This window comes from Symphalangus syndactylus, chromosome 18, assembly GCF_028878055.3.
Source record: "Symphalangus syndactylus isolate Jambi chromosome 18, NHGRI_mSymSyn1-v2.1_pri, whole genome shotgun sequence".
NCBI lineage: Eukaryota > Metazoa > Chordata > Mammalia > Primates > Hylobatidae > Symphalangus > Symphalangus syndactylus.
Window position 1 is genome coordinate 68317920 of NC_072440.2, and position 25232 is coordinate 68343151.

The 25232-nt window shown below is 44.1% G+C and overlaps 1 long non-coding RNA gene across 1 annotated transcript; it reads left to right on the forward strand.

Annotated features, from left to right (window-relative positions):
- LOC134733579 (uncharacterized) lies at window positions 1-25161 on the forward strand. The gene is made up of 3 exons (XR_010117193.1): window positions 1-147; window positions 14931-15027; window positions 23191-25161. It is a non-coding gene; the product is annotated as an uncharacterized lncRNA (long non-coding RNA).
- Window positions 25162-25232: the final 71 nt, after the last annotated feature.

Consider the following 25232-nt stretch of genomic DNA (forward strand, 5'->3'; position numbering starts at 1 on the left):
ATTCACCTTCCAAACCTCTCTGTGGATTCAGCCTGGGCGGGCAGGAGCACAGTGAGCCACATTCTCTGCATTCCCACCTCCTGACAGCTCCTGGTACCACAGCCGCTGAGCTGGGATGTCCAAACATTCCGACTGACTCATCCGTGGGTGAGCAAGGCCGACACGAGGGGACGGGTGGAGGCTGCTGGGGCTCTGTCTCTGCCGAAGTCCCTAATTCAGAGAAGAAAGTGGGGCAGGGGGGATTGCCAGGATACGGGCCATTTCCCCTTGAATGATGCTCGGGTGTCACTTGAGGTGCCAGGAAGTGGTGGTAGTTGCAGCACAGTGGCCCTGCTGGAAGCCTGGGCTCGGACCTCACATACCTAGATTTGAGTTTTGGCTCCATGGTCAGAACCTTTGTAACCTCATCAAAACTCTCTGGGGTTGGCCGGGCGCAGTGGCTCACGCTTGTAATCCCAGCACTGCCGGAGGATCACTTGAGCCCAGGAGTTTGAGACCAGCCTGGGCAACATAGTGAGACTTCATTTTTCCCAAAAGGAAAAATATTAGCTGAGCATGGTGGCATGCATTTGTAGTTCCAGTCCTGGTAGGCTGAGGCGAGAGGATTGCTTGAGCCCAGGAGTTTGGGGCTACAGTGAGCTATGGTCGCACCACTGTACTCTAACCTGGGCAACAGAGCCAGACCCTATCTCCGAAAACAAAACAAACAAACAAACAAAAAATAAAACAAGCCAGGCGCTGTGGCTCATGCCTGTAATCCCAGCACTTTGGGAGGCTGAAGCAGGTGGATCACGAGGTCAGGAGTTCGAGACCAGCCTGGCCAACATGGTGAAACCCCATCTCTACTAAAAATACAAAAATTAGCTGGGTGTGGTGGCAGGTGCCTGTAGTCCCAGCTACTCGGGAGGCTGAGGCAAGGGAATCTCTTGAACCCAGGAGGCGGAGGTTGCAGTGAGCTGAGATCGTGCCATTGTACTTCAGCCTGGGTGACAGAGCAAGACTCCGTCTCAAAAAAACAAAACAAAACAAAAAAACTCTCTGGGTCTCAGTGTCCTGGTCTATAAATGGAGGTAGGGGGTGGGAATAATGGCTCCTGTGCAGTGTAGTGGTCAGAATTAAGTAAGAAAATGTGAATACTGAGCACGCGGGAGTTGCTTAGCAATGACTTGTGTTAGGATGTCACCCTTCTGATGCAATGACCTGAGACTCACTTCCGGCTGGGCAGGCGAGTGTGTCATCATCCCTTGCTCCATCCCATAGGACAAAGGCTGCAAAAGTATCTGGCGGGAATGTCCCTGCCCTGCTGTGGGATTTCGGGTAGGATTTCTCCATCAGGCTGGAGTGAGGCAGCGCTGAGCCTCCCGTGCACATTCAGTGACCTCATTCAGGGGATGAGACCAAACAGAACGGGCAGCGGCTTTTCCGGTCCTCACGCCGCCCTCCAGATGGCTTATAACCAGATCCCTGCCAAATTCCTCTCCTCCCTCCTGCAAGACTCGTCTGATGCCAAAGCGTTTCTCAAAAGGGGGAAATACACTACTTTCGTCAGCACCTCATCACCTCATCGCTGGGTCACAAATGCCCCCGGCTCAGCCCTGCCTTCCAGCTGTCTTCCCAAGGGGATGTCTCTGAAGATTTTTTCCCCAGCTCTGTGCTGGGGCTGCTGGGGAGCTGGACGTCTGGGAATGAGAGGAGGATATGGGACACAACGTGACCTTGGGCCAGTCACTGGCCTTCTCTGGTTCTCACTTTCTCCATCTGCAAAACGGGGTAGCTGGCTGAGGTCATCCAGGCAGCAGTTTCCGGTCCCAGGGTGTTCTGGCTCCCTGACTGCAGGGAGAGCTGGGAAGATGAGTACTTGTCCCTGCTCAGCAGGAGAGCGCTGTGGTTAGGAAGCCAGTGGCTCTGGGTTCAAATTCTCACCCGGTGCCGTTGCTTGCTCCGTGACCTTAGGTAACACACACACCCTCTCTGAGCAGTTATTCTACCTGTAAAGTGGGTGCAATCATTGCCACCTCTGGAGTTGTTTTAAGGATTAAGAGGATCCACATGCAGAACTCAGCACATTGTCTGACACTCACAATATTATAATTAAATATTATAATTTCATTTCGCTCAACTGCCCGCCTCACAGAGAGAAACTGAGGCCCAGCAGTGGTTGCTGGGAAGAGGATTCAGACCACATTTCCATGTTTGAGCCGCCACCCCGGGCCAACTCCAGGAGGAAGCTGCAATAACTCAGGGGAAAAGTCCCACGGCGTCTGCTCCAGCTCCCTCAGGCGGCTCTCAGAGCTCGTGCCAAGAGATGGCTTGGCGGCTGCTCTCCCTCCATGCCCATTAGCTTAGTTCCAGATGTTCCAGGCAGCAGCCTGGGTAGCTCTTTCAGGTTCTGTTTCTTTGGATCTACTTTCTTGTAGTTTCCCTTTCCTCTGCTTTTCCCCAACTGGCCCTGGCAGCTTTATAAATGAAAAACAACGTCTTTCCCATCACCTTCGAAATCACCCAACCACAGTTCCCTTCTCATTAGATCCCTGGAAATGCCTTGGCTAGACAGACTTCACGTAGGGAGGGCCAGGACAGCCGGGGCACCTTATCAAATGTGCTTCTGACCAGCAACCACATGAAAGGCCTAGAGTTTCACATTTGAATTTCATTAGTTCCCACCCCAATATGACTGGGGCCCTGGAGAATGGTGGCCAGGGAGTTCTGGTGGCCCAGGGCAGCAGCCTGAAAGAGCTCTTTCCTGATCACCTACTATGTGTGGCCACTTCACCTCTGTCATCTTAGCCTTCTCAACTCCATGAAATAAGTGTTAACCACCTTTTTTGGATGAAAAAGTAAGACTCAGGCTGTGAAACTTATTCATGGTCACCAAGCTACTGTGAGGACCACATTGATCCAACTCCAGGGTGCTGGCTCTTGGGTGATGGATGGATGGCAGGAACACTTCTCTGGGGCCCGTGGGTGACCTGGGGCTATGGGCCTTTGCTACCATCTGTCTGCCAAGCTGGGTGCCAGGCTGCAAGCTCCAAATGGAAACCAGACCCAGTCACTGGCCTTTCCTTGTCATGGAGGAGACAGTCACATCAACTCTGGGAGAAGCATCAGCTGAAAAGGGGTTTGTGTATGAGAGGATGAGTGTTTACCCAAGTATAGGGCATGGGGGGTATGTAGGTATGAGGATATGTGTGAGGATGCACATGTGTGTGTGTGCATGTGTGTGAGGGCACTATGACAATGTGTGCACACATATGCATGTGTGAAAATACATGTATGTGTGTGCTTGTGTATGAGGGTAAACGTGTACATTAACCTATACGCATGGACATGTGTGAAGATGTAAGGTGCAGGTTCGTGTGTATACAGAGTGCATGTTTGTGTGTGAATGTGTGTATAAGGATGCATGCACGTGCACTTATAGTCGTGTATGAGGGAGAACATGTGTGTTTTGCGTAAGAATGTGTGTGCACACAGGTGCATTTGAGAATGTGTGAGAAGGTGGATTGTGTGCATACTCACATATAGGAGTGTGTTTATGTATGTGGGTATGTGTGCACATGCACGTATACATGTGTGAGGATGCATGTGTGGAAGGGTGAAAGTATGTGTGCTGGTGTATGTGCACACATGTACCCATGTGTGCTTCGGTGATGCTATGTGCACATGTGCAGAGAAGCAGGGGAAGGATGGACGGTGGGGGCAGGAACCCCGTGATCTCTTCCAGATGTTTTTCGAGACCTCCTTGGTGTTGAGTGCCAGGCATTTCCAAGCACCAGTGACAGATTTTTTTTTTTTTTTTTTGAGACAGAGTGTTGCTCTGTTGTCCAGGCTGGAGTGCAATGGTACAATCTTGGCTCACTGCAACCTCTGCCTCCTGGGTTCAAGCGATTCTCATGCCTCAGCCTCCTGAGTAGCTGGGACTACAAGCATGCACCACCACTCCCAGCTAATTTTTGTATATTTTGTAGATACAGGGTTTCGCCATATAGGCCAGGCTGGTCTCAAACTCCTGACCTGAAATGATCCACCCACCTCGGCCTCCCAAAGTGTTGGGATTATAGGCATAAGGCTGACAGATCTTTTAAATAGTGTATTTATCTCCTCATATGGTCAAAAGGCAGCAAACAAGCATACAGGGGGTTCATTTTTCTGAAGGACTGAACCTCCTCTCACCTGGAAGGTTGATCTTGGCTGTGTGCACCTCTGTAGGCCCAGCCTCCAAGGCCAGACCGTGCCCTGGGCCCAAGCTCCTTCTCCACCTCAGGGAGTGGCTCTCCCCTATCTCAGGGCAGATTATCTTCCTTGGCATCGGCTTTGTTTTGGCTCATTAAGGAGGAGCAGCCGCTGAGAGTGGAGGCCTCTCCCTTCTACTCCTGGGTCTGGTTCGGCTGAAAACACTTGATTTAGAGCTTCTCGCTTTGCTTTCCTGGCTGCATGTCCCAGGCAGAAGGGGAAACACCTAGGGCCTGGGCTATTTTGTCTGCTGAGATTTGGGAGAGGGACTTGTTTTCCTAGCGAGGTGGCTCTGGCCCAAGCAGTTACTGTTTTGTTTGTTGAGCTTCGTTACTCAGGCTGGGTGGGGTAAGGCTGAGAAGGCTGTAATGGGAAGCAGGAGAGTGGAATCTGAGACTTGTGCAGATAAAACTTCTCCACTGAGGGTCGGACATGCGTGATGTTGTGAAGGGGCTGAATTTTTTTGCATGTGTTCTTTTTTCCTTGTGTTCATTTCAATCTTTTTTTTTTTTAATCCATTCCTCCGATGTAAGCTGATAAATTTAAAAAAAAATCCATTCCACTCAACTCCCACTCCTCACCCCAAACCCCCACTTTCATTTACATATTGCCTCTCAAAGGCCATAAAGACCATGATGCCTTAGCTAAGAAACAATTCGACCGACGCGCCAACCCAGCCTGCCTGGACCCTGTCAGGGCCTGCTAGACTGCAAGCTTCCTGAGGGCAAGGCCTGTATCTCTCATAAGCCTGTTATTGCCCTAACATCTGGCCTGGTGCCTGCTGCCTGGAGCATAACAGGCCTCGTACATATTTGTCAGATGAGCGAAGGATGAGGTAAGTTACTACTGCTTTAAGTTCACTGCCCTTAGTAAATGGCCTTAATCCAAAGATCCTTTGGATCTTGAGCCAAAATTATATTGAGCCAAAATCTACTTCCCTCCAATACAGATTATGTGTACCATGAAAGCCCCATATGCATCGAAGATGGACATTAAACTCTTCCAAAGGACTGGATCCAAGCTGAACATAGTTCCCGTAGCATTTCTCATATCACGCAGATGCAAGATCCTTCACCGTGTGGCCACCTTTATCAGGACAAATGCTTTTTTTCAACATACATCTTGAAATATGGTTCATGAGCTGGACCACAACTTCTAGATGTAGCCTCATCAGAGAAAAACACACTAGATGTTGTGGGATTGTGTCCCCCAAAAAGGTATGTTAAAGTCTTAACCCGCCGGGCACGGTGGCTCACGCCTGTAATCCCAGCACTATGGGAGGCCAAGCCGGGCGGATCACGAGGTCAGGAGATCGAGACCATCCTGGCTAACACAGTGAAACCCCGTCTTTACTAAAAATACAAAAAATTAGCAGGGCGAGGTGGCGGGCACCTGTAGTTCCAGCTACTCAGGAAGCTGAGGCAGGAGAATGGTGTGAACCCCGGGGGGCGGAGGCTGCAGTGAGCCGAGATTGCGCCACTGCACTCCAGCCTGGGCGACAGCGAGACTCCGTCTCAAAAAAAAAAAAAAAAAAAAAGTCTTCACTCTGGGTACCCGTGAATATAACCTTATTTGGAAATCTGGTCTTTGTAGATGTAATCAAGTCAAGATGAGGTTATACTGGAGGAGAGTAGGCCCTAAGTGCAATGGCTGATATCTGTGTAAGGAGAGAGAGATTTGGAGATACACAGACACATGGGGAAGAAACTTTTGTGAAGACAGAGGCAGAGACTGGAGTGATGGGCCTGTGTGCCAAGAATCACCAAGGATTGTCAGCAACCACTGGAAGCTAGGAGAGGCATGGAACAGATTCTCCCTCAGAGCCTCTAGAAGGAGCCAACCCAGCTGACACCTTGATTTCAGATTTCCAGCCTTCAGAACTGTAAAAGAATACATTTCTGGCCGGGTGTGCTGGCTCACGCCTATAATCCCAGCACTTTGGGAGGCCGAGGTGGGCAGATCACCTGAGGTCAGGAGTTCGAGATCAGCCTGGTCAACGTGGTGAAACCTCGTCTCTACTAAAAATACAAAAATTAGCCGGGCATGGTGGTGGGCACCTGTAGTCCCAGCTACCCAAGAGGCTGAGGCAGGAGAATCGCTTCAACCCAGGAGGCGGAGGTTGCAGTGAGCCAAGATCGAGCCACTGCACTCCAGCCTAGCTGACAGAGCCAGACTCCGTCTCAAAATAGTAATAATAATAATACATTTCTGTTGTTTTTAAGCCACTCAGTTTGTGGTACTTTATGACATCAGTCCTAGGGCACTAATATGTTGGACCACTACCCCCCTTGATCAATATAAAATATTATTCTTTGCAATCACATGGTTGTACCCTTAAAAAATTTAAAGAAACCAGACAGAAACTACTGAAATTAATAAAATGATTTAGAAAAATGGCTGGACACAAGATAAACACCCCAAAATCAAAGCATTCATCTTTGCCAGTAAGCTATTGAGAACCATAATTCCAATATCCTATTCACAGTAGCACCCAAAGCCATAAATCACATAGCAATAAACCTATGTGGGATCTTGATAAAGAACACTACACAATTTTACTTAGAAATTTTAAAGGAGATTTGCATAAGATAGCTGTTGTTACATGGGAAAGCTCAATTTAGAAAATTTGTTTAGTCCCAAATTAATTTGCTGATTCATTATGATTCCAATAAAAACCCCAGTGAGATTCACTGATTGTTTTTTTTTTTTAAAGAAAATTCATGACTGGGCATGGTGGCTGACGCCTGTAATCCCAACACTTTGGGAGGCCTAGGTGGGTGGATCCCTTGGGGTCAGGAGTTTGAGACCAGCCTGGCTGACATGGTGAAACCCCATCTCTACTAAAAATATAAAACTTAGCCAGGTGTGGTAGCAGTCTCCTGTAATTCCAGCTACTCGGGAGGCTGAGGCAGGACAATCACTTGAACCCAGCAGGCAGAGGTTGCCATGAGCCGAGGTCGTGCCACTGGACTAAAATTTTTTTGCATTTTTAGTAGAGACAGGGTTTTGCCATGTTGGCCAGGCTGGTCTCGAACTCCTGGCCTCGAGTGATCCACCCACCTCAGCCTCTCAAAGTGCTGAGATTACAGGCATGAGCCACGTTCCCGGGCCATCCTTGACTCTTCATCGTCACTGATGAAGCTGTGTGTGGAAAGCAATGGTGATGGGAATTCAACCTTAGACTAATAAAAAAAAAAAAAGAAAAAGAAATTCATATTTCATGAATGAGAGAAAATAACAAAATCCTGAAAAGGAAGGGTGAGATGGGATTGGGAGAGGTCTATCCAACCAGATATTAGAACCTATTAACTCAAGAGTATAAAACAGAAAAACACCATAAACAGGCAGATGCTAGTTGACGTCTGTTACCTCCTTCCAGAAGCAAGCTCAGAATGCGGCGAGATGGCCAAGATAGGACCCAGAGAAGACAAAACAGCAAATGTTGAGAATCTGGGGCACTTAGGTGCTTACACAGACTAAAAAACTAAAGAGAATCTCCTTGTTCACCATTTGTCATTAGTAGCACAGAACATCATTTCTACCCAGAGAGATCCTGGCTTAAAACCCCATCAACCAAATTGCTTTTGGGATGGAAAGGAAGCCCCTCCACCTTATTTCTGCAATGACATGAAAGGCTGTTCTCAGGGAGGAGAAAGAAAGGGGGAGAGGCAGGAAGGATAGCATGCTTGTGCATATCTACTGATCACGCCTGTGTTTCTTTGGCTAGTTCTGCCACTTGCTGCATTCTCTGAAAGGGGGTTTTGTAATCACCAGGACAACCTTTTCTCAGTCCAGTCATTTGAATTTCCAGAACCAAATTAGGTTGGGGAAGCCCCTTGAATTTGCAGACTCAATATTCTCTGTTTCATCAGAAGTTTGCTGAGCACCTGTGGTGTGCCAAGCTCTGTGCCAGCCCCCAAAGGTTCCTGAGGGTTCCCAATACACAGTTATTTGTGCCTTCAACAGGATGGATTTGCACCGGCCTTGTACGAAGCTGGTACACAGACTTGCTGAGGAAGGGGCCAGCCAAGCAGTCATGTGCCACTGAATGCAGCTTGGTTTTTTCTCACCTCATTACATGAGAATGACCAGATTGTTTATAAATACAATCATTTTTATTGAGTAGGAAGTAATTTAAAATGTGAATTATACATGAGGCCATTTTAGGAAGAACTTTTTTGCCATGGTATAGTCACAGGGAAGCCAGATCCCAGATGTTGAAGTGTGAGGTGAAGCCAGGATGAGGACCAGGGAGATGAGAGAATCACCAGTGCCCAAGTGAGAGGATATTGTGCAAGGAGCTGGCAAATGTGGCTCAATTTTACAGAGCAGTGGAGGGAGAAGACTGCATTAGGGGCTGGCCTAGTTCAGTGGATGGTGACCTGGACACACATTATAATCAGCTGGGGAGCTTTAAAAAAAAAGATCTGTGCTCAGATCCCAGGCCAGCCCAGTTAAATCCGAATCTCTGGGGGAGACACTCAGGCATTCAGGTATCTGTGTGTTGTGGATGAATCTCTACAGGTGACTGTAATGGGAAAGCAGCTCTGAGAACAGAGATCCGGCCACAAGCAAGGCTGCTACTTCTTGCTTAGTTATACCTGACCTGGTGCAAATAAAATCACAATCACACACTTACATGCGTATACACACATACACGTGTGTAAAACTCTGGTCAATGTTGCAATTTTAAACAAATAAATCTTTAGCATATTTGCTGTCAGGGATCATCCTTGACTCTTCTTATTTTTTTGAGACAGAGTCTTGCTCTGTCGCCCAGGCTGGAGTACAGTGGCTCGATCTCGACTCACTGCAACCTTTGCCTCCCGGGTTCAAGCGATTCTCCTGCCTCAGCTTCTGGAGTAGCTGGGATTACCACTGTGCACCACCATGCCCAGCTAAATTTTTTTTTTTTAAATATATTTTTAGTAGAGACAGATTTTACCATGTTGCCTAGGCTGGTCTTGAACTCCTGACCTCAAGTGTTCCACCCACCTCAGCCTCCCAAAGTTATGGGATTACAGACCTGAGCCACCTGCCCAGCCCATCCTTGACTCTTCATCATCGTTGATGAAGCTGTGTGTGGAAGGCAATGGTGATGGGAATTCAACCTTAGACTAATCTCTAGGTCTACATGCACAGTGGTTGACTTGGTTTTTTTTTTTAACTCATTATTGGTATCTTTTCAGATGTGTAGGAAAAAAGATTCTGGATATACAAACCAAATAAACTAGGGCTTCCTCATCTTACTGAGTGTCTCTGTCATTTCCCTCATTGTTGTCCATAACTGGTTTCGTTTGACTAAAGTAATTGTATCTGAGATTATTCTCCCTTTGAAGATCTCTCAGCCAGTCTTGTTGCTGAGGGCATCAGAAGAAGTTTGAGAGGGTTATGCTTGTGCTTTTTTTTAAGGGTTTGCCTACAGAGTGTGGTGTGAGATGTGGGGGAGCCCACAAGGATTTTTCTAGAAGTTTCTATCCTCAGAGATTTGCTCTAACAGAGGGTAGGGTCACGGTTCTGAATTAGGCATCTACTTGCTGATGCTGGTTAGTCTGATACATTTGGACTTCAGTCCTATCCTTATGCCACAAATGTGGGCTAGTCACCCACTTTTTTCTTGTGATATATCCCAAGGAAGAAAAGCATCACAAGATTTGGAGATGGGGCTTCCCTCTCTGTGATAAAAAAAAAAAAACCTAGATCCAGTTCAGAATGAAGAAACTGAAAAGAGAAAATCCAACCCTTTTCAGATCCAACCCCACCCTGTCCCTGGGTGGCCCTTACTTAACCCATCACCCAGCACTCCCTCTAGGGAAAAGCCTGCCCAAAAACTTTGGTCCTAAGAAAAGCCTTACCCTAATAAAGAAACTGGGCAGCTGCTGCTGGGCTGCAGCTGCTTTTATGGAAGGAGCTAGACCGAAGCTAGACTAGGGCCAACAAGTCAGGCCTCTGTAACAATCTTCCAAGGAGGTAAGGCGGGGAGAAAAAGGATTCCTCATTTACATTGAGAATAAACTTCCTGTCCTATTAAACAATGAGGCATTCAAAATCCGCCTGAGTAAAAGTCCCCTGATGCAATGAGAGGGTGAGCAATTTCATGTCAGGCTGTTGTTATGGGATTTATACATGTCCTAGCTAGGGCTTGAGGTGAAAGTCAGAGCCAAAAACAATAGCCCTAAACCCCACATGCACAGAAACCTCATTCCAGTGGAGTTTCCTTAAGAGAGCACAGCAGACTTTTCACAAACAAAGTGACTTCAAAGGTAGACTTGCATCACTGCCTCCTCCACTTGACACTTCTCTTCAGCCCAGACCTGGCCCCTCTGTTTCTTGGTTTAATTTATGAGGTTCTCACACACATTGCAAAGCAATTATCTGAGCTGCTGGCCAACAGGAAGGTAATTGTAACTGAGTACTTCCTTTGTCAAACGCTGACGCTGGCCACCGCAATGGTGATGACGCTGGCCATGGCAATGGTGATAGGAGGCGTGCCGGCAGCTCAGCACCCAGTGACAGGATACCTCTGTTTCTCCCCTACCCCCAATACAATGCTCTCTGACTGAATTCTCCAGGGAGGAGGAGGCCAGTGGGTTGGAGGAATGGGGGAATTTTCTTACATCACTTGACGTGCTTGCTTTCACTCGCAAAATCCTGAGTCATGACTGAAGCTGTATTGCCTCAAGTCTCCGGCTGAAACCAGGGGTTATAGGTTTGGAAACCTGATTCCATCGGCTGTCTCTTGTCCAATCATCAGAGGAATTGTGTATTATTTCAGTTGACCCTCTTCAAGTTGAAGTGCCTTTGGATTGAGGGGATTACGTGAGGGAAGTGGCTCTGTAGTGGCTTAGTAAGCCGATGCCAGGCAAGTGAACAATATTTGACATTCGGTGAGTTTACAGAAAGGGCAGTCTCTCTGTTTGTTTAAACCAAGATTAAGTGAAAGGAAAAGTTTTTCTTTCCCATCCCAAGACAAATGTGAAACACATGTTTTCCCTTTTGACTCTTTAAGTACAAGGCTCAAACAGTTCTCCCCACTCCCTTCGGCCATGAGTTTTTAAGGATTGCAGAATGTTTCCTCTCTTTGGTGGCCAAAGCCAATATGAGCCTTTATATTTCCAGACAGTGGAGCTGATGATGATAGCCTAGTTGGTTCCAGGTAATCGTGTAGGGTGTTTCTGGGCCTACCATTTTATGGGTAGATAGGATGGTAAGATGTAGTACAAGGAATCCCAGGCCTGGGTTCACTAAGCCTCAGTTTCCTCATCTACAAAATGAGATTGGTTGAACCTTAAATATCTCAGGTAATTTCTACCTTCAGAAAGGATGTTCATTCAGGTTGGTTTTTCTGGTATGTGGGGGACATTCCTAGTTGAGGTACCCTTTGCATGGGCACAAGGCAGTGTGCAGGCCTGAGGGTTGGGAGACCTCAGTCAAAGAGCCCGCCTTGCCATTGACTCACTGTGACCTTGAACAACTCACTTCCCCTCTTTGTGAATCCTTCTTATCTGAGAGAAGAGGTTTGACAGTCTTGCCCCTGACATAGCGGTTCAGATATGAGACAAGCCTGAATGAGACTGGGATGTCAAGTACTTTGAGTTCCTTGAAATGAAAGGATCATTCATCTTGGAAGATAAATTGTTAAAAAATGCTAGCTCATAACTATTTTTTGGATTATCTCAAGAATAAAGTAAAGAAAATCAATGTTGTTTACTCTTGGTTTTCTTTTTTTTTTTTTGAGACGGAGTCTCGCTCTGTCGCCCAGCCTGGAGTGCAATGGCATGATCTCAGCTCACTGCAACCTCTGCCTCCCGGGTTCAAGCGATTCTCTTGCCTCAGCCTCCCGAGTAGCTGGGACTACACGCATGTGCCACCATGCCCAGCTAATTTTTTTGTATTTTTAGTAGAGATGGGGTTTCACTGTGTTAGCCAGGATGGTCTCGATCTCCTGACCTCATAATCCACCCGCCTCGGCCTCCCAAAGTGCTGGGATTACAGGCGTGAGCCACTGTGCCCAGCCCACTCTTGGTTTTCTTTAAATTGCTACTGGTTCAGGAAATATAAGCACCCAATGACCAACACGGGCTGTAAAAATCAGGACTTTTTCCACCCTATGTTGGCCAAAGCAATGTTCCTAGCAGATTGCTTTGATCATGTTGCTACTCTGCTCAGAAACCTTCAAGATACTACTTGCTTCCAGGATACACTCCAAACTGACAGTCAGTTCCCCTTGTGACCTGGCTTCACCTGCAATATATATCACCTCTTCTACATGAAATCCTAGAATTCACTAGCATTGCCACAATGATATTGGATCACTCCTGCAACATCTCCTCATAAGTGGGTGGCCATTCTCTGGGTTCAGTGATAGGGAGAAGCTTCTGATACTCAAAGCAATCTGGCCTTTTTCTAATCACCCCTCATTGTTAGATACTTCTTCCCTATATTGAATGAGAATCTGCTTCATCACAAATCCCAACCAGCCATAGGTCCCACTGAGCTACCCCAATTCAGTTTCATTCCTCTTCCTCAATTTTTGAAGACAGTTATCATGTCACCCTGGAGAAATCTCTTTTCCAGACTAAACAACTGTAATGTCTTTAACAGATTTTTCATTGACTTGGTTTTCAGACTCCTAAATGTTGTTATTGTTACCTTTCCCTAGACATGCTTCAGATGGTCAATGTCTCCTAAAAACGTGAACCTTTGGACTAAATGCAACGCTCTAAATGTGGACTGGTTGGTGGCACTAGTATCTCCGTTGTTTCTATAATAGTTAGGTTAGGTAAGAGACTTGACAATACTTCAGTGGCTTAAAGAATATAGAATCTTTTTTCTCTCAAGTAACCATCTTGAGAGTTGAGTGATGATGAGTGAGATGAGCGATCCAAGCGGGCAAGGGGCTGTATTCTCTGCAGTCATTCAGTGACCCAGGCCCCTTCTGACTGGGGATCTGCTATTCCATGTGGTTTTCTGGTATAAGCTGGGTTGCTACCAAGTCTCAGATGCATCCAGCAAGAAAAGGAAAGTGTGAAGGGGAGCGGGGGGGTTCACCCACCTCTTAAGGGCCCCAGCTGTCACTGAAGATCTTTTGTTAGCATTCCACTCATGAAAACTCAGTCCCATGGCCATGTTCAACTGCAAGGGAAGCTGGGAAATATACTACAGCCAGGCAGCCCTGTGTCAGAAGCCCCATTGCTATGGAAGGACAGGAGAATGGACATTGGCAGCCACAGTGGGGGCCAGCCTCATTGGTCTTTCAGTTCCAAAAACACATCAAGTTCCTTCCAGACTCAGGGCCTATGCACTTGCTGTCCTGCTTGGAGTGTTTTGTCTCTCTGACTGTCCTTCCTCTTCGTATGGCCTCAGCTCAAACACCACTTCCTCAGAGAGGTCTGCCCTGACCACTTCATGAAATGCAGGTCCCTCCTGACCCTTCCCCACTTTTATTTGTGCCCCTCCAGACCGCTTTCACAAGGTTTAATGATTTTATATGTTTACTTTTTCTGGTGTTTGTTTCTGTCTTCTATTAAACTACAGGCTGTATGTGGGAGGGACTCTTTCTGTCTTGGTCCCCAGTGTGTATTCACTGCCCAACCTCATACCTGACACATATTGGGGGACAAAATAAAGACTTGTTGAATTAAAGAACATAGTGACACGATATGTTTACTAAATATAGCCTTCTTTTGCCAAGTGCATTACACTGTTAGGTCATATTGTGGTAAACTGAAAGGCCTCGGTCTCTTTTCACATCAACTGTGGTTAAGACATATTTCTCCATCTGCTTTTTGAGACGTTGATTTTTTGACCCTAGAAACAGTATTTTGCATTTATAACTATTGTATTTCAGCTGCTTTTTTTGGTCTATCATTTTAGCCCCAAAAGATCTTTTTTGATATACCAGTGAATACATTTATTTATCTCTTCCAGTTTCATATTATCTGGAACTCTGATAATGTATCCTGTGTGCCTGTGTGTTTCCTTATGTCACTGGCAAACAAGAATGAAGATGGAAAAATGAAATGAGCCAAACATCAAGCCCTGTTATAGTACGGAAACCATCCTCTATCCTGCCATTGATCCATCACCTCTGGGGATGAATGTTGACTTACACAGATCACAGCCCTACCAAGAATATCACAGAGCCTATGTCAGATGCCTTGCTGCAAGGAGTGGCATAATGGAACTCAACACAGTTGAGTTCTACTCTTACACAGAACAATAAAACTTTACATTAGAAAAAGACCAAATTCCAGCCAATCACAACAATCTCTTGGACAACATCCTCTAGTTTACCAGTCTAGTAACCTTATAAAAAACAGGAAGTGACTAGCTCTTAGTGCACCCATGCTTGACTCTTAGCAATTATTGTTTTCACATAAGTGTTTGCAAACCCTTAATTCAAAATTTGTTCTGGAACTCTTCCAGGATTTCCTTTCTGGAAATCCTGCCACACTGGTCCATTTTCTATCACCAAACCCCCTTCAATCCTCACACCTCTGAGCAGTCACTCCACTGTTCCTCTTAGTAGGAGATGCTCTTCCTGCCTGACTCTGTATACAAACCCTGACCTCCCCTCAAGATCCAGCTCAAAAGTCACTCCCTCCTTGAAGCTTTCCCTCACCATGCTAGACCTCTCTCTCTGCTCTGAGGTATGCATTAACCTGTTGGTATTTGTTAACCCTATTCCTCTTCAGGGCTTGTTGCTGCTACATCAGATGGATGTCTGAACAGCTCAGGACTTCCTTTCATTGTACCCAGCCAGTGCCTTGCACAGAACCCATTCCCAAGAAGGTATGTACATTGAGTTGACTACTGACAATCAGCATCAACTTATGCTCAGGGCCTAGCCCCTCGTTCAAACTTTCGCCAATGCTGTGCTCAAGGGCTAGATGATGCGGTCTTTTAGTGTGTTTGGAAATAACAGAATTTTTTTGTTGTTGTTTTAAGTGAAAAATTATACAGTCCCAAAGAAGCTGCAGAATTATTGGATTTTTTTTTTTACATGAAGGGAAACCAATCTGTTTAATATAAAATTCTGGAAAATCAAGGTGGGTATGGACAGATGATTAATCTAAACCACAACATTTATACATCTTGAATGTTCTGGCAGCAAAGGAGATCAATCAAAATTCAGAGCTACAAGCAAAATATTTTTGGAAGTGTTTACTCGCCTTTCAGATGCATATTTAGATTTACAAAAGATTTCAAGTAGGGCTTCTTTAACTACTTGTGTAGATTTAAAACAATTTCGTTTCTATGTAACTTTGGAAGAATAAGTCAATGTAATAACGTGAAGTCCACCTGCACTGAAGTTCCCTTGGTAGCATCAGTATCTGGCAGAGCTACCAATGCCACATCATACCATATTGAGAGGAAAAAGTTAGCTCTATTAGATCATTGACTCTAATTCCTCCCAACTGCAAATAAAAACTTTGTACCCTGAAGGGGAGGGGACTGAGAAAGGAATGAGTCTCCCACTGCTGGAGTCCCCCACCTGCCACAGCACTCACAGAAGGAGCCCCCTCCTCTTCCCAGCCTCCCAAGCCGGCCACCTCCTTCAGAAAGTTTCAGAGAGAAACTTTCTTTTCTATCAAAAAATGCTGATGACTCTATTTGCAAAATGTCTCATTATAAAAACCTTCTCTGCTGTTTGCTTTCTGAGCTTTAATAAATCCTGGATTAGTATGAAAACCACCCAGGCACTGACTCTCCACATTTCCCGACGAGCTGTCTGGAGTTGGCTTCTTCTTCATGAGTAACTTCCCCAAACTTTTGGAAAATTGCCCAATGCCAGGAACTTAGGACCACCAGATCAACTTCTCAGAGCAGGGAAAGAAAAATCACCATAATGTCAGTCCTGAAAGCTGGCACTGGCCTCTCCTCCCTTGTTTCTCTCTCTTTCCTTGCTGGCCTTTCTTGCTCATAGCAATTCATGCATGTTCCCCCCACTTTTTTGACTAAGAATAGAATTTGGGTTCCCAGCTATCACCTTAAATGCACAACATGTGGGTTTTCAGTTGGCTATTAGCTTTGCTCTTTCTTGTAACTCCTCCATGATAGGACATTCAGAGCTCAGGAGGAAGCCTCTTTTCTAGTTATTTCCATTCAGTGCTTCACTCTCTTTAAATGTGTCCATCCAGATTTCTAGGATATTGCAGTGCTACAGCTGTTCTCTCAAAAGGGCCACATTAAAGTTTCCAATCTCAACACTTTTGCTGGCTTGCATTTCATGTGAGCTCAGGGCCATTTTCACAGTTTCCAAAGTGTCTTTCTAGCCTCCACCTTTCCTTCCCTCATTTCCTTCTGCTTTTCTTTCCTTCTTGGGTGAGCCTCCATGAGAAGAGTGCTTCAACCTTACTGGAGCATGGTGCCCCTGTCACCCCCTTAGCAGGGGTTTGGCTGAGAGGCATAAACAGGTGCCAATGGGGACTTCATAGTGCCATTGAAAGGCAAAGGTATTATGACACCAGTAACTGCAAGAGATAACCGTGCTAGGGGTAGTGGCTGAAGTTGTAAGATGAAAGTAGTTGGGGGAATTGAATACCCAGAAGACACATTCAGAAGCCAGCTGACTTGTAAACATGTCTTACCATCTGCAAGATGGTAAATGAAATGTACTTGAACTGCAGAGAAAATTTTGTGGTCTGGAGGCTGCTGCAGTAATCCGGGCAGCAGAAGATGGTGCCCTGAAATTACTTTAGGAGAGAAAGAGAGGGTTGAGAGGAGAGAAGGAATTCAGGTGATATGTATATAGCATTCCAAATTATTTCACTTGGTCCTCACTTGTAAAGAATGATTATCCCCATTTCACAGGTGAATCTCAGGGGGTGCTGAATTGCTCACCCAAGCCCACATGGCTAATAAGTGGTCCTGAGAGGATTGGGGTATTAGAATAGTACACTATTGCCAGCTAGTAGTCTCTTAGCACAAATTGGACCCCTAGTAGGACTTAGAGAGAGGAGACGTAGGGCAAGTGAGTTTAATTGTGGGAGAAAAGGTCCAAGCTCAAGTCATGAGTGGTTTTCCAAGACAGCAGGCCTGCGTGGGGTGTGGCCTCAGGGAGTCCTGGGAGATGGGAGGCATGGTGTGACAGCGCAGGAACAGCAGGCAGCAGGGTGTCAGGAGAGGAGCCCCGAAGACTCCTCTTTGGGTAGGGGGACACCAAAACCAAATGTTCACAGCGTAAGCTAACTGATCAGTATGTCTTGGAGAAAGACAGCTTTTGACTGAAATATAAGACACTATAGCTGAGCTGGGCAAGGAGTGAAGGAGGAAGACTCAGGGCAAGGAGGGAGCAAGGCCATGGTACAGGTGCCATGTATGTGGTACAGGTGCACTCAGACCAGGTCCTCCATAAACTGTGAGATATGGGGCAGCCAACACAGGCTATGTACAATAGTCACTACCCACCCACCCCCCACCCCCAGGAGATAATGGTGAAACTTCAATGCAATTATATGCATTAGAAACCCTTTGTAAGTCCTCTGTAAGTGGTGAGCTCTCATATAACATATTAGGGTGAGTTGTAGTTACTATCTACTAAAGCCTTCTCTGGAGAAAGATTGCTAGTCTGCTCCTAGGTACTCACTGGTCCCCAGATCCTGCCTTGAAGGAGTCTCTTTGGAATCTGGATGAAGTGGTAACCTTCAACAGCTAATAGGCTGTTGGTTGGAAGGGCTTATTAGTTTCCTGTCCCAATGCCTTGTCATTCCCCCAAGACTAGAAGTGAAGACTCAGACAGAAAGAATTAGAACTAGTTTTCAAAACACTGGAAACAGAAAGAGATTTGACCTTAGTTTTACGGTTAATGAAAAAATCTTTTTTTTTTTTTTTTTTTTTTTTTTGAGGCAGGGTCTTGCTGTGTCACTCAGGCATAATCACAGCTTACTGAAGCCTCGACCTCCTGGACTCAAGTGATCCTCCCACATCAGCCTCCCGAGTAGCTGTGACTCAGGCTAATTTTTGTATTTTTTGTAGGGTCAGGGTTTCACCATGTTGCCCAGGCTGGTCTTGAACTTCTGGGCTCAAGCAATCTGTCCTCTTTGGCCTCCCAAAGTGCTGGGATTACAGGCATGAGCCACCGCACCTGGCCCAAATTTCATTTTTAAAATTTCAAACAGCAGCTGCCTGCAATGTTTACAAGGGGACCTAAGACCAGTGACTGTAGGAAGTGGGGAAAAAGGTATTTTTTTTTTTTTTATTATTATACTTTAGGTTTCAGGGTACATGTGCACAATGTGCAGGTTTGTTACATATGTATCCATGTGCCATGTTGTTTTGCTGCACCCATTAACTCGTCATTTAGCATTAGGTATATCTCCTAATGCTCTCCCTCCCCCCTCCCCCAACCCCACAACAGTCCCTGGAGTGTGATGTTCCCCTTCCTGTGTCCATGAGTTCTCATTGTTCAATTCCCACCTATGAGTGAGAACATGCGGTGTTTGGTTTTTTGTCCTTGCGATAGTTTACTGAGAATGATGTTTTCCAGTTTCATCCATGTCCCTACAAAGGACATGAACTCATCATTTTTTATGGCTGCATAGTATTCCATGGTGTATATGTGCCACATTTTCTTAATCCAGTCTATCGTTGTTGGACATTTGGGTTGGTTCCAACTCTTTGCTATTGTGAATAGTGCCGCAATAAACATATGTGTGCATGTGTCTTTATAGCAGCATGATTTATAGTCCTTTGGGTATATACCCAGTAATGGGATGGCTGGGTCAAATGGTATTTCTAGTTCTAGATCCCTGAGGAATCACCACACTGACTTCCACAATGGTTGAACTAGTTTACAGTCCCACCAACAGTGTAAAAGTGTTCCTATTTCTCCACATCCTCTCCAGCACCTGTTGTTTCCTGACTTTTTAATGATGGCCATTCTAACTGGTGTGAGATGCTATCTCACTGTGGTTTTGATTTACATTTCTCTGATGGCCAGTGATGATGAGCATTGGAAAAAGGTATTTTAAAGGAAAAAATAAGGAAGTGGGGTGAGTTTAGGGGCTCAAGTTAGTGAGTTTTTGGTTTCCAAAAGAAGCCAACTTTGACTTAGCAATTAAGATACACCTGATTTTCTGGTAGCACAATTCAAGTTAGAACACTGGATAAGAAGTTTGAAAGAACAATTCAGTTGCATGAAAACTTCGGAAGATACTTATTATGGAAATTTATGTACATACGAAAGTAATTCCCAGAGAGGGCCCTTTGAAAAGGTTGGCCCTTGGCCCTCCTCTTCACTTCCTCACCTGAAAATGGGTAAACAGCTCAGGGAAAGAGTGAGAATTAATGCAGCCATGTTTCTGATGATTCAATGATTTTTTTTTTCCAGAGATGGGGATTATTCTTTGACTTTCCCTTTTGAATATTGTTTTCTGTTTCTGTCTCTTTAATTAGAGACAGAAATTCAATTAACAAGGAGGAAAAAAAGAGAGTCTTTTCAAGCCAATTTCCTTGTGCTCCCAAGAGTTTTTGAGGTTAGGTCAGCACATATCTATGCTGTTTACCTCTTTGGCTGTTGACAGGATGGCATGTGACTTGGCCAAAAGCTGTAGCTGGCCATAGCAATGACCACTACTGTCTTGGCTTCAGAGATGCTTACTGTCTTGGCATATAACAACAGTTTTGTTTACCAGAAAAATGTTTTTTTAAAAAAGATATATTATTATATTTATTATATTTTTGCAACACCTGTCAAAGAAAGAGAAAGCAGCCATGCCAAGGTACAATTAGAGGTCACTGTGCTGTATCAAGCACTTTGGGTTTCCTGTTGACTAGCCTACAGTTCTCTTTGCATTAAGACTCACAGCCGCTCTCCCACACCACCCCCACTGCCCCTGCTACCTTGCCCCTAAGAAAACTGAACGTTATAAAGTGAACGTAAATGAAATGCTTTGAAGGAAAAAGTCACAGTATGTCTCTAGGCTGAAACACTTTTTTCAGGTTGCTTAAAAGAAATTATATTTGGCCCATTTTCAGGGCAGCTCTTTGGCTTGGGGAAATAAGGCATCTGCTAAATCAGCAGCCCTCTACCCCATTCCATTCCACCAATCATAAGTGCTTCCAAACTTAGCTGGGCCAGTACTTAACACAGTAGACTAAGAAAATGATCTGAATGTTCAATCAAATCAGTATCTTCTATGGGAGAATATTCACAAAGTATAGTTAATTGAAAAAAACGGAGAACACACACACACACACACACACACACAAAGGAAATATACTAAAGTAGGGAGTGGGACTATGGGTAATTTTTTTCTTCTTTATGCTTTTCTTATTTTGCCACACTTTTTACCATAAGCAGGTATTATACTCACAGCAAAGCATGGTGGTTAAAAGCACAGACTTTGGAGTCCGACTGCCTGGTTCAAATCCTGCCTTTACCACTTCCTGTGGTGACATTAAGGAAATTACTTAACTTCTCTGTGCCTCAGTTTCCATATCTGTAAAATGGGGATAAGGATTGTACCTATCTCAAATGGTTGTTGTGGGAATTAAAGAGTTAATATGTATGACATGGTTAGAACACATCTAGCATACAGTAAACCCTAAGTGTTAAATGAAGAAAACATTAATTTTTAATTTAGTCAAATTACGGTTAATTTTCTCTAGAATGCTACTTGCCATTCTACGACATTCACATTTTATTATATGTGTTGCTGAATAGAGGGCACATACCTCCCAAAGCCAATGTTTATCCTCAACTAACATAGTTAGGGTGGATGCTTGACATTTCGTAGGTGGCGAAAATTCTTACTTCCCAGAGGCCATGACAAAATGCAGGGAATTCCCAAAGATATACGATGACCCCCCCACCGCCAACCCCTCCTTTGGTCGTAGATGAATTATGGCAAGACTTATTGTCTCCTAAACCACAGGTTATACTATCACAATTTGATTAATGACGTTCACAGAACTGAAAGGATCCTTGACCTTTGGTAAATTATGCCCCCCTTGCCCAGGAGTTGAAATGCCTTGGGTAAACCTGTGTTCAGTGATACGTGCTCCACTTCCTCACGTAGGCCTGGGAGGTGCAGAGGGAAATGAGAACCAACTTTGTGGCAGACAGTCAAATAATTGTGAAATTGTTAATGACTGATAGGAAAAGATGGAGGAGGTAATGATGAGGCAGAATTAGTTCTGAAAGATCTTTTCCCATCAGTAAGAGGGTCTTCACACAAAAGCAAACCCACAGTTTAAAAAAACTCTAATATTGTGGAAAGTGAGAAACAAACACTTTATGTTGTCTTGCAGAATAAAAAACTGAATGATTGAGCTATTTTTTCATTTTGTAATGAAAAATGTTATGTTGGTGAGGTGTAGCCCAAAAGCTGACAGAAATAAGTAAACTGGAAAAAAAAAAAAAAAAAAGGACAGAAGGTGGGAGGGAGGAGGGGTCTCCTATCCAGAGGAGAGAAGACAAGATGCCACTGAAAATCATATAAAATCACCACTGATGCTGTTTCCTTTCAGCCAATGGAAAAATATTCTAGAAAAAGGAAACTCCAAATCTCTTGTTTACCCAGCTGTCTGTACAAAGTGAATTATTCATGATTAAATGTGAATAATAAACCTATGCAAATATTTGTTGTATTCTTAATTTTGAGGAGGTTGGGGGAGCAGCAGGAAGTCATTTTAAAGTGATTTAGTTAACTACCACCTTTAAAATTAAATCAAGAAAGAAAAAGATTTTTGATTGTTATTTATATATGCCCCCCCCCAAGAAAAACACACAAGGTTGTTTTTTTCTTAGGAGGCTTATGTCCTATTGGAAATGACAATTTAAAGCTTTTCTCTTAGTATTATGACCTTTATATAATTTCCTTAGAAACTAATAGTGAAAGCTTTTTTTTTTTAATTTTACTGGCTTTAGAGGGCTGAAAAGCTTACAGCAGAGGTTCTTCTATAAAGGGAAACCTTAACTGACAAGTTTCCAGGTACCTGCTGCTTACTGTAAACTCTTACCTATAAATTTCAGTTATAGGTTTTTGATAAAGGGAATATTACAATAATACTGATACCTGGCAGTTTTTAGCTGTTTATCTTTTTGGTTGCAGAATTGGTTTAACAGTTTCCACCAGAACTGTTAGACTAATGACTTTTAGCTAGAACTATGTTAGAGTTTATTTAGCTTATCCATTTTAAGAAGCACTTGAAATCTAAACAATAGTAAGATATTGAAAGGTGGTTTATCATCTTGTAAACTCTGTAACTTTTCTGCCTCTCTACACATTGTATCATCGCCATAATCTCTTAAACAGTTCATAGCATGCAAATGACTGCTTTATATACTATAATCATAAATGAGTTTCATTAATAAAAACAACTTCCCTGTGAGCCTCATTTTGAAGGCTGAGTTGTTTCTGACTAATGCCCAAGTTTCAGTTAAGCATAGACTAGGTTCTGATGAAGCTGGCTTTTGCTCGACAGTAACCCAAATGCCTGGAGGAGGGGCCAGAGAACTGGTCCAGGCTCTCCTGGTTCCTGGGATCAGGATCTCTCTAGAACCACTGATGATGAATGGGCTGGTCTCTCAAGGGAACCCTCCATTCCTCCTCCAAACTATCCCAGAGCCCAGGCAGAGGGATCGCAGGTACTGTGCCAGATTTAGAGTAGACTGTCATAACCCACTGCTTCTACCTCCTGGTTGTTAAAAACCCTGGGTGGAAACACAGGTTCACCATCCACATTTTGCAATGAAAGAAACAGAGGAATAGAGAACTAAGAGACTTGTCCAGAAATAAAGGGAGAACCAAGATTAAGATTACAATCCAGACTTTGACTCTAATGAATATTCCATGTTACCCTGCCCTGCACCACTGTCCCATATCTACCTAGAAACCAATGAATTGGTGGTTTGCCAGTTGCCAGCATAATCCCTAGCACCACACTTAACCTGCTGTTATCCTTTTCTTCTGCTATTATCCTTTTCTTCTGCTATTATCATTTCTGTAGATTTGCACAGTGTGAAAATGGACCATACCATGGAATAAGAAAGCAGAAAGTCATCTAATCTACTCCCCAGGCTTTAGGCAGCACTGTGTCAAAACCAACCTAGATTTCCAGAATAGATCGTTCTACCACCTCCTCTGGAATTTGAATGCCATCAAATGCAACCTGAGTCTATTTTCTTTTATTCTATGTTGACTGAGGACAACTATTTTCTTGTTTTAAAAAAAACAAAACATTAAAATTGCATTTTAAGGTTAATTGGCAATGTTAATAAGTGGCAAACTTAGGCCTCAAATAGAAGATGATAATAAGTAACTTAAAATGTTTGGAAAAAGATGATCTATATTTAATAAAACTCCATCGGTGAGTGAAAAGTGGTTTCATTATTAGCATTTTCACTGTCCTGTTTCTCATAGTCTACAGTTATATTAGCAAACTTGCATTTCACTTTATGGAAACTTGTCTCCATTATGATTTAGTTCACTGGTTTCCTTCTCATACTATTTCAGCTAGGGAGTCATTTCATTATGCTGGGAAGTTTCTGAACATGTAATGTAATTAATTCCTTTAATAGACTCCTCTTTATGGAAGACCTATTAGTAGACATCACTGTGAATTAACATCTTAGTCCAGGAAAAAAGCTCTTTGGAGGCAACAGTGAAACAGCTAAATCTTTGTTGAGAGATGTGACCAGAGGATTTAACCGCATTCCTTGTGGTTTCAGAATGACATGCGTATTCTGGGACCCACAGATAGGCAGAGATACTTGTCATTCTCAGTAATGCCCTGACCACACCAATTCTTTAACATACAGAGATAGTTCTAAATGTTATAATTTCTTAGAAGAAAACATTATGGGGGTGTGCACATTGAATGCAGGGGAATGAAGTGAAATTCTGCCCACTGGCCAATGCTTATGAAGTAAGGCTACTGGCTTTCTTTTAACTGACAAGTTAAAAGTACACTTGAAGGCTTCTGGACAACTTCCTTCTATATCAACCTACTAAGGATTGGTCTTCCCTCTGAATCTTGATGAATAGCAATGAACTCTTTCTGTGGGGATCTGAATATTTTCTTATATTATTTTTACATATGGTCACTGGAAGCCGATTGCTCTGGGTTCGAAATTCTGACTTTGCTATGTACTAACTGTGTGACCTTCAGCAAGTGATTTAACTTCTCTGTATCTTAGATATCTTATCCGAAATTGAGATAAAAGCAGTACCTGCTTCAGTTGGTGAAGAGGATTAAATGCATGAGCACATGTAGGTGCTTAATGGAGTGTCTGGCCTGGAGTAAGTGCCACTGATGTTGACTGGTATTGTGATTAACTCTGCTGAGTGGAGGTCCCACCACGGGCATGCAGGCTTGTGACACGAAAGCTGAAAAACTCTGACAAAGCAGAAGAGTGGGTGCCTGGGCCTGGGGAGGGTGGGCTGCCGGCAAAGGGACACAAGGGAACTTCTGGGGTGACAGAAACACTCTATATAGTGGTTACCCCAGTGTAAGTTAAAAAACATTCAAACAATTCTTTCTCTGATTATCCCATTTAATATACTAGTCCAGGCTCTAATCGCCTTACATCTGTACTAATGTAATAGTCTCCTGGTTGATTTTTCTGTCCCTGAGCTCTTTCTTTTTTAATTCCTCCTTGGCGTACCCATGCTCACTCCCATTTCTGGGGCTACTTCAATAATCATGCCTAGAACAGTATATGAGCCACTTGTTTAAAAGGGAGGGAAAGAAATAAATGTGCGTAAGCAAGTATGTTTGCTTGTTTATGCCTAAAATAGCTCTGGAAAGACATATGAGAAAGTGTTTATGTTAGCTCCCTATGGGGAAGGGAACTGGATGGCTGAGGGACTGGGTGGGAGGGAGGTTTTTCTTTATATATCCTTTTGTTCTTTTTGAATTTTAAACCATGTGAATGTATTACCTAATCAAAAATAAATAAATAAAAATAACAAAACCCTACCGAGTTAATCTATTCATTCAACACATATTTTATTTTTGTTTATTTGTTTATTTTTTAAAGATGGAATCTT